Source organism: Cupressus sempervirens, chromosome 2 (assembly GCF_028749045.1).
Source record: "Cupressus sempervirens isolate cs-2001-9-10 chromosome 2, ASM2874904v1, whole genome shotgun sequence".
NCBI classification, from domain to species: Eukaryota; Viridiplantae; Streptophyta; class Pinopsida; order Cupressales; family Cupressaceae; genus Cupressus; species Cupressus sempervirens.
Window position 1 is genome coordinate 750740743 of NC_143119.1, and position 14198 is coordinate 750754940.

Sequence of the window (14198 nt, forward strand, 5' to 3'; positions counted from 1 at the left end):
AATTAAATCCCTTATTCTTATAACTAGACTTTTATGTATCTTTTAAATAATTAATGATATGTAATTAATTCTTATTAATTAAATATCCACATGGTTGAATATTCTAATAACCCCTAAGATATAATTATTTATATTACATAATTAATCTTATTTAATTTATCAACTATTTTAATATGAAATCCACAACAAATAACAAGACATACAAGCATCAAGAAAAACCAATAAAATATAAAATACAAAACATACACAAAGTGTAAGTTCACAAGTTCACGTCACCTTGATGAACTCAGATCGGTATGCCTTCCTTCTTAGGATAATAATAGGTTTGGGTTGGGATTCATACTTGAACATTATGTCCTCTCTCTTACCATTCATATTTTGATAGGGCACTCTCATCCTGACTATTTAGGGAAGTCGATGCTTGATACCTACAAACCCACATAAAAAATGACCATGTACAAATATTTATCTATATATAACGTACAATGATAGGGAGTAGTGGTACATCATGTAGATTCCAACTTGTAGGTGACTATGACTCCCTCCCTCAACCACATCTGGCACATCCAATAGAAATAGAAACATACACATGCACCATACACATGCAAATGTGGGATAAGTACACCTAGTAACTATGCATATAATAAAATCATATCCTAACATATAAACTCCTTTATCATGAATATAACTATCATCATCAACTAAAACCACATGTGAAGTATGACATCATCATAAAAATATATATAACCTTCAACTAAAAGCACACAATATATCATTATCACTATGCACTATGTGCTCACATGATAAAATCAAATACTTTATATATATCAAAGTAGCATGTCACAAATTATAATTGAAGAACTAAAATGCTCACAAAAAGGGTCTGGTAGAGATTAATGACATAATGTATTGTGATGGAAAAGGGGCATATGTTACAATTAAAATTTGTTTACTCTATTTCAAACTATTTAAACATTTTATTATTTCTAATACTTCAAAAAATATCCAATTAAATTACTAGAAAAATATCGAATATATCTATTTCATATTTGATATTAATCTTTCAATAAATATTTTTTTTAAAAAAAAGTTTACTTAATCTATCCATCCATTTCAAAATAAAATATTTTAACAAAAAGAAAGTATTTTAACTTTTAATGAAAGAAATATTATTATCCAAGAGTAAAATAGTTTTTTTTGTTTTTAGTCTTATTCTAGCCTAAAAACACACTAAATTGTATATTAAGTACTTAGCAAAAAATTTGATTATAATAGTTTAATCATAGTATTTCAAATTAAAATATTATTTTGATTATCTTTTTATCTAAATATTATCTTAAGCATATTATGCAACATCATCAAAAATATAATTGAATATTAATGTCACTATAAATGCCAATAAAATATGAATCATACAATGAAAGGTGATGTGATTGCAAATGACCCCAACCTGATAGTACATTAGTGATCAGAAGAGTATAGATGGTATAAGGAATGGATTATGTATGGTAGTGGAGTGGCAGAAATTTCTCAACTGCATAGCTAACTCCCTACTAGCCCATGATGCTAATTGTGTATACATAGAAGCCACGTGATCATATTTCATTGATTAGCTTTGTTATAGGTTGACATGTTGGAGGAGTCACAAAAACCAAAGAGAGTGGGCCCATCATGTTTTGATCTTTCATGTAGTCCAACAAACTATTAGTTTGTGGTGAGTGATCAAGGAAATACTGTACATACTTCATAAATTCTTTGGGGTAATTTTTTTTTGGATTGTGGTTGATGTTGTGGTTGACATCTGGCTAACATATGGCTGACATGTTGTAACCCTAAAGTGGCATAAAATTACTTGTATAAAAGGGCTTAGGGTTAGGCATTTTTCATTATGTGTGATACAAAAATTGGTTCTTGCGGCAATATTGAGCTGTAAGGGATTATAGATTGTAATCAGGTTGTAATCACTAGATTGTAATAATATTGGACTTGCTGTTTGGTGGATATTGTATATGAGAAGTATGTTAGCAAGTAATACTAATCTATTCAAAAACAAAAGCATTAACTAGCATATAAACCATAACATAAATGAGAGACTAAAGAGGAAACCCCAATTGAAAATGTGAGCCAAATGAATGGACTCTCCCAATAGGATTTAGCTCCTTGCTTGGTAGATGAGTCTAAGGATTGGGATGTATGCTCAAGGTTCTCAAAAATTAGCTTCAATGGAGATGGAAAATGGCAAATTGGTAGCTTTGTGAGCTCTCAATTTGGCATCATAAGGGTATGGTTGATGGCTTTTGGCTCTCAAAAGGGCATTATAACTTTAGCTCCAAGATTGTGATGAAATGGCTTGGGAGGGGATTCAATTTATAGGCTAAGGGCTTGAGTGATGGAGGGCTAAGATGCAAGGAGAGATGAAAGCTTAAGGAGGGTTAGGATGCATTCAAAGGGGAGCACATGGATTGTGCTTGTTTAGCACCAATCAGTGAGTGACACATGTCACAGGGTGAGTGGATAGAGGAAAGGGGATGGATGAGTCAACAAAGGAGGCTCAAGGGATAATATCTTCATAAAGACCCTTCATTATGGCTTGTAAGAGCTTGTAAGAGTCTTTATGGCTTTTGTAAGAGCATTAATTGTTGGGTGGTTGGGATATTTTGGAGGGAGTTGAGATTGTTGACTTTCCTTGGCTTAGGAAAGTCTTAAGCTTGCTTAGGGAATGTGACAACATTAGGAGGTGGATTAGGCTTGGGTTTAGGATTAGATTAGGGCTGTTAGAGATTTGCAAGTGGATGGCATTCATGAGGGTGGGTGAGTTAGTGGCTAAGCTTGGTTAGTATGGGTGGATGGGGTGGATTAGGCTAAAAAGGGGATTTAGGAATAGTTTAGGGGTTATTAGATTTGAGGGCTTTATAGATTTATTTAATAAATGAGGATTTTGAAATTAGATAAAAGAATAGGATTAATTGATAAATAATAGGTTATTTGATTTATCAATTAGGACTATAGATAATTAATTAAATTAATCAGCTAGGGGATGGCAAAGGATTAATTAAATAAGAATTTGATTAATGATTCCTTTAGAGATAACTAAATAGGATTACCAAAGCGGTGTAATCAAATTTAGGTGTCTACAGTTTGCCCCTCTTTGACATAGTGTTAAGACAACACTATTTCAAAGAAGTTTGAATGAAGACGACACGAAGAAGATGTTTTTAGCAACAAGGTTGCCCTAGTCTTGGATAAGAAGAGGAGATACTAGACTTAGATGATGCCCCCTCAAGAAGGCGGCTGAGAAGAGAAAGCGAGGCTCGACGGCTTCTTGAAAAGTACAAGAATTCGAGAGGAGCAAGGAGACTCAGATTGGCTTAGGAGAAGAGGCTGAATTAGCTCAAACTCTCACTAAGGGAGAATGATAAAGGGAAATTAGATGCACAAGCTTAAGACGTTCAGGATTGGGGGAGGATGAAGGAGCAGAGCACTATAAAAAGGAATCTAGGATAGGAAGATGGATGAGGGGAGTAAAAATCTAATGCAATAGGATTTCAAAGAGTCAGATTGGTGGAAGATGGGTTTCGGAGATCCCTAAGACTAGGATTGTGGATCTCGAAAGATGAGGCTTGGTGGATTGATTGGATTGGTGGATCCCTAAGACTAGGATTGTGGATCCCTAAAGCTAAGAGTGATGGTTGATTATGAGAGATATGGTTTGCACAAGCTGGGTTAGGAGAGAGGGATGCTGGATATGGATGGAGGATAATGGAGATGAAGGGAATCCATTGAAGCTTTTTGAGCAGGGGGATACTTCAAAGAGAAGTACCACCATGTAGTTGAGCACTAGATTTGCTATAGGATTGTTGGTTAATTGCCAAGGTTACCAAGAACATCAAGGCCTTTTCACCAACCGTCCAGAGGACTGACAGATTGACTCGAAACAAACACGCAAGGATTGCTCCAGTATCACACATGAATCCCAAAGGAAGTAGTGTAGAAACAACATTGGGTAAGCCACAAGCAGAAAAAGAAAACAAGAAAAGGACATGATCAAGACCTTATGCTTTGATTGCCCCATTCGCAGCATACCATGATATGGAAGATCGTGGCAACCTTGAGGAGGGAACAAGAAGATTGCTTGGAAAAGATACTTCAAGGCCCAAAAGGGAAGAGTCCAATTCAAAAGAAAGTGAAAATCCAAAAGAGAACCGTTTGCCAACGAGATGGGTAGGACGAGGTACTAACAGACCAAGATCAGACATGAGGAAAGCTATATCCTACAAAGATCTATCGAAGAGCACCTAAGCTGATGGATCTAGATGATGTGTCTAACAAGCTGAACTAAGAATGATAACACTTTGGTGACAAGAGATCTAGCTAAAGGATGCATTGGAATAGCAAACCAAGATGTGCGATGTGTGCAAGATGCTGATCAAGGATGAACTTGACATGAAAGCTGGATAGATACAATGGTACTAAGCTAAAGAGGATGTACAAGCTGACGAACCAAGATATGTTACAAATGTACAAGGTTGTGTTCATGTTTGGGGTTTGTGAGATGGAAATGTTTGTGAAGGGTGGGATGTCTGCAATAGTTGATAGGCAGATAGGTAGATGGTTTGCAAAAAGCTTAAGTGAAAATGGGATTCTTTGTGTGCAGGTGATAGGATACAAGCTAGGATATAAGATTATTTACAAGCTGAGATATGGTACAAGCTTTGGACAAGATTTGGATATACAAGCTATGCTACAAGGGGGGATACAAGATTTACAAGCTGGGGTACAAGATTTACAAGCCGAGGTACAAGATTTACAAGCTGTACAAGAGGTATTTTACAAGCTTCATCAAATTTTGGATATTTGGTTGGAACACCAAGGGATCAAGCAGGTGTGTCTTATGGGATGGTGGGTGAATGGATGAGGGGTAGGATAGTGATAGATAATGGATTAATCTTAGTACACAAGGTGCCTGAATTACCAAGTTTTCACCAAGGTACCTATCCAAGGTGCTTGAATTGCCAAGTTTTCACCATTAGACACTTATTTCTCTTTACTATTTTATTATTTTTTTATTTTTTCAAAAGCTGGGTATACCAAGGATTTTCAAGCATAGAACTTCTTGAGATGAATGATGTTAGTAGGATTATTCAAGAGTTCTCCTTCCAGTGTAGATAGCTGATAGGCTCCAGAGCCAAAGGATGCAGTGATAACATAAGGACCAAGCCATGTAGGTTCAAAATTGCCTTTCTTTTCTTGATCTGCTTGGACTTTCATGTTTTCTTTGAGGACCATGTCACCTGGCTGAAAGTGTCGTGGGAGCACCTTATTGTTGAAATTCCTTTTGAGATGAGTTTGATAGACTGTGAGATGATCATAGGCTTGTTGTCACTTCTCGTCTAAGAGATCTAGCTGGGTGAGCTGAGCTACCCTATATTCTTCATCTGATATTTGCCCTTGCAAAGATACGTGCAAGGAGCGAAGTTCAACCTCTTTAGGTAGTACCACTTCGGCACCATAGACTAGGGAGTATGGAGTTGTGCCTGTGGATGTACGAAAGGAGGTTCGATAGGCCCATAGGGCTAGATTTATTTGTAGGTGCAAATCACGGCCGGAATCATTGACAACTTTCTTTAGGATTTTGAGGAGGGTTTTGTTAGTTGCCTCTGCCTGGCCATTACCTTGTGGGAAATATGGGCTAGAAAAGTGGTGATGGATGTGGAGGGAAGTGCATAATTCTTCCATGTTGAAATTTTCAAAGTTATCTCTGTGGTTGGTGAAGATGGTGGATGGGATGCCGAAGCGGCAAACAATGTGGTACAAGATGAACTTGGAGACCTGAACTCCTATAACTGAGACTAGGGGGACTGCTTCCACCCATTTAGTGAAATAGTCTGTAGCTGTTATTATCCATTTATGTCCATCAGATGAGAGGGGTGTGATAGTTCCAACTAGATCAAGGCCCCAACAAGGCCAAGGTGGTGCAATAGGCTGTAGATCCTGTGCTGGAGCGTGCACAAGATTTGCATGTTCCTGACATGGAAGACACTTTTCGACGAAGTCAGAGGAGTCTTCTTCAATGGTAGGCCAATAGTAGCCTGCTCTAAGGATTTGTCGCGCTAGGAAAATACCACTCATGTGAGCACCGCAAAGTCCAGAGTGTACTTCTTTTAACACCATCGCAGCCTCGTTTTGGTCTAAACATCGAGAGAGAGTATCGTGATAACCTCGAGGATATAGGGTATTGGCTATGATAACATAGCGGGATGATTTTTGGATGAGGTTTTGGCGTTGGGTATGTGTGAGGTGAGGGGATATGATACCATTGTTAAGGTAAGCGTGAATATCATGGTACCAAGGGGATTGGGGACCAACCAAGATACAAACATGATTTGAATCCTCATTTGCATAGGCGGGTGTGAGGAGCTGCTCGACTAAAAACTCATACTATGTAGCTGCTTGGGGAATTTCCAAGAGCGAGCCTATAGTAGCCATAACATCTGCTGCTTTATTTTGTATTCGAGGCACTTGTGTAAACTAAAGCCTTGTAAAATGCTGGGTTAGCTGATCAACTAGCTCTATGTAGGATAATAGTTTTTCATCTTTGGTTTGATATTCATTTAGGGCTTGCTTGATGATGAGCTGAGAATCACCAAAGATTTGTAACTCAGCAATGTTCCATTCTGCAGCTATCTTTAATCCTTCTATGAGGGCCTCATATTCAGCTATATTGTTGGTGCTAGGGAATTGTAGCTTGAAGGCTTTTGGAATGTAATCTCCTTGAGGTGTGACCAACAATATTCCTACCCCTGATCCATGAGATGAGTATGAGCCATCAAAATAAAGTTTCCATGGGGGCTGTTCTTCAATTAGATAGATATGCTCATCTGAAAATTCTGTGATCAACGGATAAGCATCTATTAGAGGTGCATCAACTAGGTGATCTGCTATAGTTTGCCCTTTGATTGCCTTTCTGTCCACATACTGGATGTCAAATTCACTAAGGAGCATAACCCATTTAGCCCAACAGCCTGTAAGTGCTGTTCTAGAGAGCATATACTTGAGAGGGTCAATCTTGGAGACTAGTTGGATGGTATGACTTAGCATGTAGTGGCGAAGCTTTTGAGTTGAGAAAACAACTGCCAAACAAGCTTTTTCCATAGGAGTGTAATTGAGTTCATAACCAACTAGGGTTCTACTGATGTAGTAGATGGCTCTTTCTCTGCTGTAGTCATCAAGCTGTGCTAGAAGTGCCCCTAGAGCAGTAGGTGTTGCTGATATGTACAGAATCAGGGGACGATCAGGAACTGGTGGAACCAAGATAGGGGTATTGATGAGATACTGCTTGAGATGGTCGAAGCTGTGCTAACATAAAGGATCCCACTTGAAGTTCTCATCCTTCTTCAATAAATGTGAAAATGGTGTACACTTATCTACAAGCTGGGAGATGAAGCGTCGAACAGATTGAAGCTTTCCCTGAAGAGAACTAAACTGTTGCAGTGTCTGGGGAGGAGACATGTCTAAGATAGCTTTGACCTTCTTGGGGTCGATCTCTATACCTCGTTTAGAAACTATAAAGACTAGAAGCTTGCCAGATGTGACCCCAAAGACACATTTCTTGGGATTCAACATGAGATGATATTTGGCTAACCTATCAAAGACTTTCTCCAGGTCAGTAAGATGATCCATGAAGGTATGAGATTTGACCAAGATATCATCCACATAATACCAATCTATGAGTTGTGGATGGGCGAGTGGTAGGTCAATGAGGTGGATGGATAGTTCTTGGAGAATAGAGTCTTCGAGGGAGATTTGGTCTAGGATATCATCGTAGGCTCTCTTTTCAACTTCCTCAGGAATGTCTTCGATTTTGACAAGGTCGCGGTGAATGTTCAAAAAAAAGTATGACCGTCCATATTGGTGCCCTCAGTTGTGGGTATGCTAAAGCCAAGACCTAACTTCAATTCCCACTTGTGTGCATCGATGGGGCATTCCATGCCTCTTTCTTCTGGTCCTAGACCACCACCTTGATAGTTCCGTTTGTCAGTGATGAGCTTATGTTCTTGGGGATACTTCTGGCTAAAGTGATCAAGGCGTGCTTGATTTCTTTGAGGTGCATCCTTATGTAACCAATTGTTGATATTCGGAGTGAGCTCCTCATGAAGAGGGATTTTTGAGGATACAAAGGTTGTTGGGCCAAACTGTTTGTATCGAGGAGGTGGAATCTCCTTAGCTTTGTGATATGTCAGTCGTCTATGGGCATGTGGATCAAGTGGGATTGCCCCGACAACAAATGCATCTGATAGACTATACTCTCCACAACCTTTGTTATTGATCTTCACGGTAGATAAGGTGGAGGTGAGGATGGTTTTTGGGTCATTACAAGTGTGGGATTAGCTGGCGATGGCTGTGCCGATATCAATTCCAGGGAAATGGTTTGTATATGAGGCTTCAACTGCATTGCAGTAAGCAAAGGGTTCTAGATCGGCATGGATGGTTACCTCAGTGCCTTGATGCAGAAATTTGACACACTGATGGTAAGTGGATGGAACAGCTTTCATGGCATGAATCCATGGGAAATCGAGGAGGATGTTAAATGGTAGGTTTAGATCAATAACATGGCATAGTGTCTCTTGGATGACTGGCCCAACCTTGATTGGCAGCAAAATAGTTCCTTCTGTGGTTCTTTCCAAGTTGTCATAAGCTTTGATGGTGATAACCTCACTGATGATATCTGCCTCAGTATACCCACCTTGTTTTATGAATTTTAGGGTGCAAATATTCAAGGCTGATCCATTATCTATCATTACTCTTTTCACGGCAAAATTGGATACCATGATGGCTATGTGAAGCGGAAGGGTGTGATCTGGCTCGACCACGGGTATGTCGGTGGGTTTGAAAGATAGGGCACATGAGGAGGATAGGTGTCCAACAAGATTACGAAAATTAGTAGCATTGATATCTGAAGGGAAACAAGATTCTATAAGGTCACTATCAAGGATTTTCTTGTACACAAGACTAGTGCGAAGAAGGTCTAAAATGGAGATTTGGGCTGGCATGTTTCCAAGGTGTTCCAAGATATTGTACTGGCTTTTTGATGGAGCTGATGGTGCTAGTGGAACAGGTGGGCCTGCGATGTTAAATTGCGCTCTTTGAGTGGTGACTGCACACTCATTTTTTGGTCCTTGGATATTGATAACATTGACAGAAGGCTCTTTCTCGGATATACAACCTATAAGGCTACCATAGTCTATATAGGATGAAGTGTGGTCATTGTTCTTCCCATGCTATTGGTTTGGCTGACGGTTGTTGGTGTTGTTGTTGTTGGTTTGGATAGGTGCTTTTCTAGGATTTTGATTTTTGTGAGGAGGAAAAGCATTTTAATAGATCTGTAAGCTTGCATTGGGAGAGGTTTGGGCACCAACAGTGATTTCCTTCCGATCAATGAGGTCCTGCACATAGTCTTTTAGTTTCATGCATCTAAGGGTGGTGTGACCTTTTACCCTATGAAATTTGTAGTACTCATTGTCTTTGTACCATGTAGCTTTGGATTGGCTTGGGTCGATTTGTTGGGTAGGAGGAAATTTGATGAGGTTTTCCTTGACTAATTTCTCAAAAATGACATCCAAAGGTTCACCAAGGGGTGTATAATTTCTAGGTGCAGGTTGGAATCTGGGCTTTTGTCCTATAGCTACATTGATGGCATTAGCTTGATTGCTAGACCCATGAAAGTTGGGTCTTGGATTGTGGTTTTGATAGCTTTGGTGGTTCTTCTATTGGTAGTTGATAGCTTGTTGATTGTTTGGTTGATATGGTGGGTTGGACTGGTTTTGAGAAGTACCTACAATATTCACATGTCTGGTGTCAGTGACGCCATCTGTTGCAACATGCTTATTTTTGTTCCAATAGCTAGACTTGTCATTGGAATGTGATTGATTTTGGTTGGCTTCCTTGTAAATCTTGACCACACCATCTTTAATGAGTCCTTTCTCAAGGATCATTCCTTTCTCTTTAATATCTTTGTAGGTCTACAAATAGTTCATGGTCATGTGGTGAGCCAAGCTAGGATGGGCATTATCAATAAACATTTTCACCAAATGGCACTTTGGCAAGGTACAAGATATGCGGGTGGTAAGGGTTTTCCATCTTTGCAGATATTCGAGAAGGCTTTCTCCACCTTTTTGCTTAGTGTGGACAAGATCAACTACTGATAGCTCTGTTTCAACAAGATGGGCATATTAGGCTACAAATGCCTCATACAATTCAGCAAAATTTTTAATTATGCCATAGGGGATTCTATAAAACCATTCAAGAGCTGGTCCAACCAAGCTTTTGGGAAAGAGGCACAAGAGAAAGATGTCATCGTATGCCACTTCTTGGCAGTGCATATAAAATTCTTTGATATGTGTGATAGGGTCTCCTTTTCCTCTAAATTTGTCAAATTTGGGTGTCTCAAAATGCTTGAGAAATGGTGTCATGGTAATGGCTCTGTCAAATGGGTAAGGACACACATTCTCAAACTTGAAGGTTTTTGGATCATTTCCCTCTTGGATTTTCTTCAAAGCTATTTTCATGGCTTCCCATTCTGAATTAATGGGTGATGGCTGGGGTGCCCCCAATGTAGGAGTGCCCTAAGGTAGATATGTGCTAGATGGGGTAATGGAATATGGATGGCTTTGAGATATGGGCTGGTAGGGATTGTACATGGCTTGGGAAACTGAATGGTGGATGATGGGTTGCTAAGGTGGAGGTGGCACATATTGCTGCATGTGTTGCGAGGCTTGCTGCTGATATTGGATTTGAGGTTGGGATTGAGGGATGTAGGTTGGCTGTGGGATAAATGGATTGCTTTGTGGAGGTAAGGTATAAGATGGTTGTGAATCTTGGGGAAAGGATCGAGGAGCTTGTGGAACTTGGCTTTGGATTTAAGGAGTTGGACCAATATATGTGGGTTGTGCCCCCATTTGGGAAGGTATTTGCATGGCAAAAGAGGCCAAGTAATTGGTGGTTAGTGGTGGTGGATTTCCTCCTAGAAGTGGCATAGAAAAATAGTTGGTGATGGGAGGTAATGGATTAGTTGGTGGTGGAGGTGGTGGGAATTGAAAGCTTGGGAATGGAACTGATGGGGTTTGGTAGCTTGGTGGCTAGATTTGAAAGCTTGGTAGAGTGGTGGCAGGAGCTTGGGTCACTTGAGAGCTAGGCAGAACATTGGTAGTAGCTTGTGGGGTTTGATGGCTTTGTGGAGTGAGGGTAGTAACTTGTAGATTTGTGGCTGATGGCACTGAGCTCCAAGGACCTAGTGGAAATGATGGAATTGTGTTCTGAGCTGAGGTAAACAAGCTAGGGGTGATGAAGGGTTGATTACTTGGCCCCATGGGTGGCATCCCTGTTGTATATTGTTGAGGTTGGCCAAAGATGCTAGCACTGATTTGGGAGATGGGTGGATTTGGAAGGCTAGGTTGGAGAGTAGCAGCAACAATAGTGAAGGGAGTGAATGGTGAGGTTTTTTGGGAAAAGGGGGTTTGGTATGGAGTGGTATGGACCAATCCTGGAGTGGTGGTGGCTGGATTGTCTTGTGGAAGGGAGATTTCAACTTGAGTGGAGGCTGGTATATTTGGGTCTGTTGGATCATATGGGGTGGGTTGAGGCTCTTCTTTTGGCACATATTGAGGATAATTCGAATCATAAGAGCCTATGGGTGGTGGGAGTTGTCCAAACAATGGGTGAGATGGCTCTAATAGGGGAGGAGGTCTTCCAAAGTTGAAGGCTCCAATGTTGTCCCTTCAAAAGTTAGCCATGATTGTTTCCTTGTTTTTGTCTATAATGGCATTCACCAATACTGCATTTCCTGGTTGGTTCATGAAAGCTTTAATGTCAGTAGGTGATGGTATGGTGTTCTCTGGGCTAAAGGATGGTTGACTACTCAAGGGGAGTGATGCTGTGTGATCCAAATGATAGGGCTCCATTGTTTCCTTCTTGTTCTTGCCTAAGCGAGTGACGGGTGGCATGAAAATGCAGAATGTTTCCTAGGGATGAGATGTAACAATGCTGATGGATGCAAAAGAGGAATGCTTTTCTATGCAAATGATTTCCTAGGTTGAGGCAAAGCTATATGAAAAAACCTAAGGAGGATTGGGTTGGGGATTCTAACTTCAAAGATATGTTGCCAAAGCACGAAAGGTCTACTTTCCTAGGTGCAAGCTTGGTGGTGATTGTGTCAACTTTAAGGATAGACTGATGATCCTTTAAGAAGAACACAAGATTGACCACTTGTGGATCCCAACCTTTAGCTCAAGGTGATGAGGGATGACAAGTGACAAATCTAGATTACCTTAGACAAAGCTCTATCAAAGGGATAACCTTGGTGAGATTGATGGATTTGGAAGATTTTAGGAATGGCAAACTTTTGGCAAGGTGACAACAATTTTGAAGGCTTGGATGTGAAGTTTTTGGATTGCTGGCTAGATGGTTTGATTCTAAATGAGATGGATGAGCTAAAATGCTTAAGGGGAAGACTAAAGATGGCTGGCTTACCTACAAAGATGACTCTAACGCAAAAGTGAAGCTTATGCAAGAAGATGTGGAGAAACAAGGGGGTCTAATCATAGAAATCATGCTTAGTTGGTAAGGCATAAGCATTGTTAACTCCTGGATGTTGGTTAAATTGGATGGTGCGATCTAACCAGGCATCTTGAAGGGCTTCGTCAGCAACTTTGTCCTCTGCTTTGTGGAGTTTGGCAATTCGAGGACTTGGTGTTAGTTCCTTTCTCTTGGCTGAAAGTTCTTGGTATGCCTGAGATGGCTTGAGTTTAACTTTGTGGAACTTTTGTTTGGGTTTGGGTTGTTTTGACATCAATTCCTAAATCTGCTTAGCTTTGAGAGATCTTGGTTGTTTTTCTTCAACTTGTTCAGCTTCTGGAATAGGCAGTGACTATGCTAAGTGTGCCCTAAGCTAGGATTGACCAAGTTTGGCAAACATGCATTCAATAAGTAAAAGACCAAGCAATAGATAGAAATAACCAGATAGAATTTTTGATTCCCAGAATGTGATACTTGCGCCAAGGAGTGTGTGTGTTCTACAAATGTTTTGATTAGTCACTTCAAACACATTAACATCCTAGATGGTTGTCTGTAAGGCTGACACTTGGTTTAGCTAGGGAGTCCTTGATATACCCAAAGTACGTGAGGCCCAAATCCGTAGATAAAACTAAAAAGATGTCACACAGCCGAGAGGAGCGGTAACCCACTTCTCCTCTTTCACTTCTCAGGGGTATAAAGTTCCTTGAGGATTAGCCCGAGTGACAAAATCTTGATTCCAAGAGAGCTGTCTTTGGATTCACCTTCCGATCTTTATACTCCTCTGGAACACTGGAGTTGAGGTTGTCTAAGGGGTGATGAAATCCCCAAGTAGGCCTCCTAAAAAGAAACAAGGTTTTGGATCCTAATCTTATGCACCCAAGATGGCCTCGAAATACGACAAGGGGAGAGAAGACTTGGATGACCTTGGGCTAAAAAACACGCTTGTTCTCTTTACCAACTGACTCTTATGTGTGCTGATCTAGACTTTGAAAGCACTCATGTTTAAGAGACAATGTTCAATTCCAACTTTGAAATGCGCCAACAAAGCAAAATCGAGCAAAGAATGAATACAAGAAGAAGAGTTAGGGTCAACAAAAAAGTAAACCCGCGTGCCCGGAGGCCCTCCACATCAAGTATCGATTAATTTTTTTTAAGGCATTCAAGAGTTGGTGTGATTTTTTTTTTAAGCTCAAAACAAAGATGTGTGAGATTCGATTTCAAGCGCGCGCTCGGAGGCCCTCCACGTCAATAGTTGTTCAATTTTAGTGCCCAAACTTGAAGTGTGATCAATTTAGTCTAGAGTTTTGGTCATTTAAATTTTTTGATAAAGTTAAAGCAAACGTTCAAAGACCAAGTGAGTGAGTTAGATTGTGGAATATTTAACACCTTTTTCAAGTAGACCCATCCCCATAGATGGTGCTGAGATTGCAACCAATGATTGAATTTATGGGTGATTAGAAAAGAGGTGAGTCCAAGGAACTACTCAAATTTATTTTTGCAAATTTGTATTTAACTTAACGAAGTTTCTTAAATGTCCAAAAATCAAGCTTTGCCTAAATTGCGTGTGGAAAAGAGATTTGTTTTGTTCAATTTTAAAAGCTCCAAATGAAGTGTTTGATATTGCAATG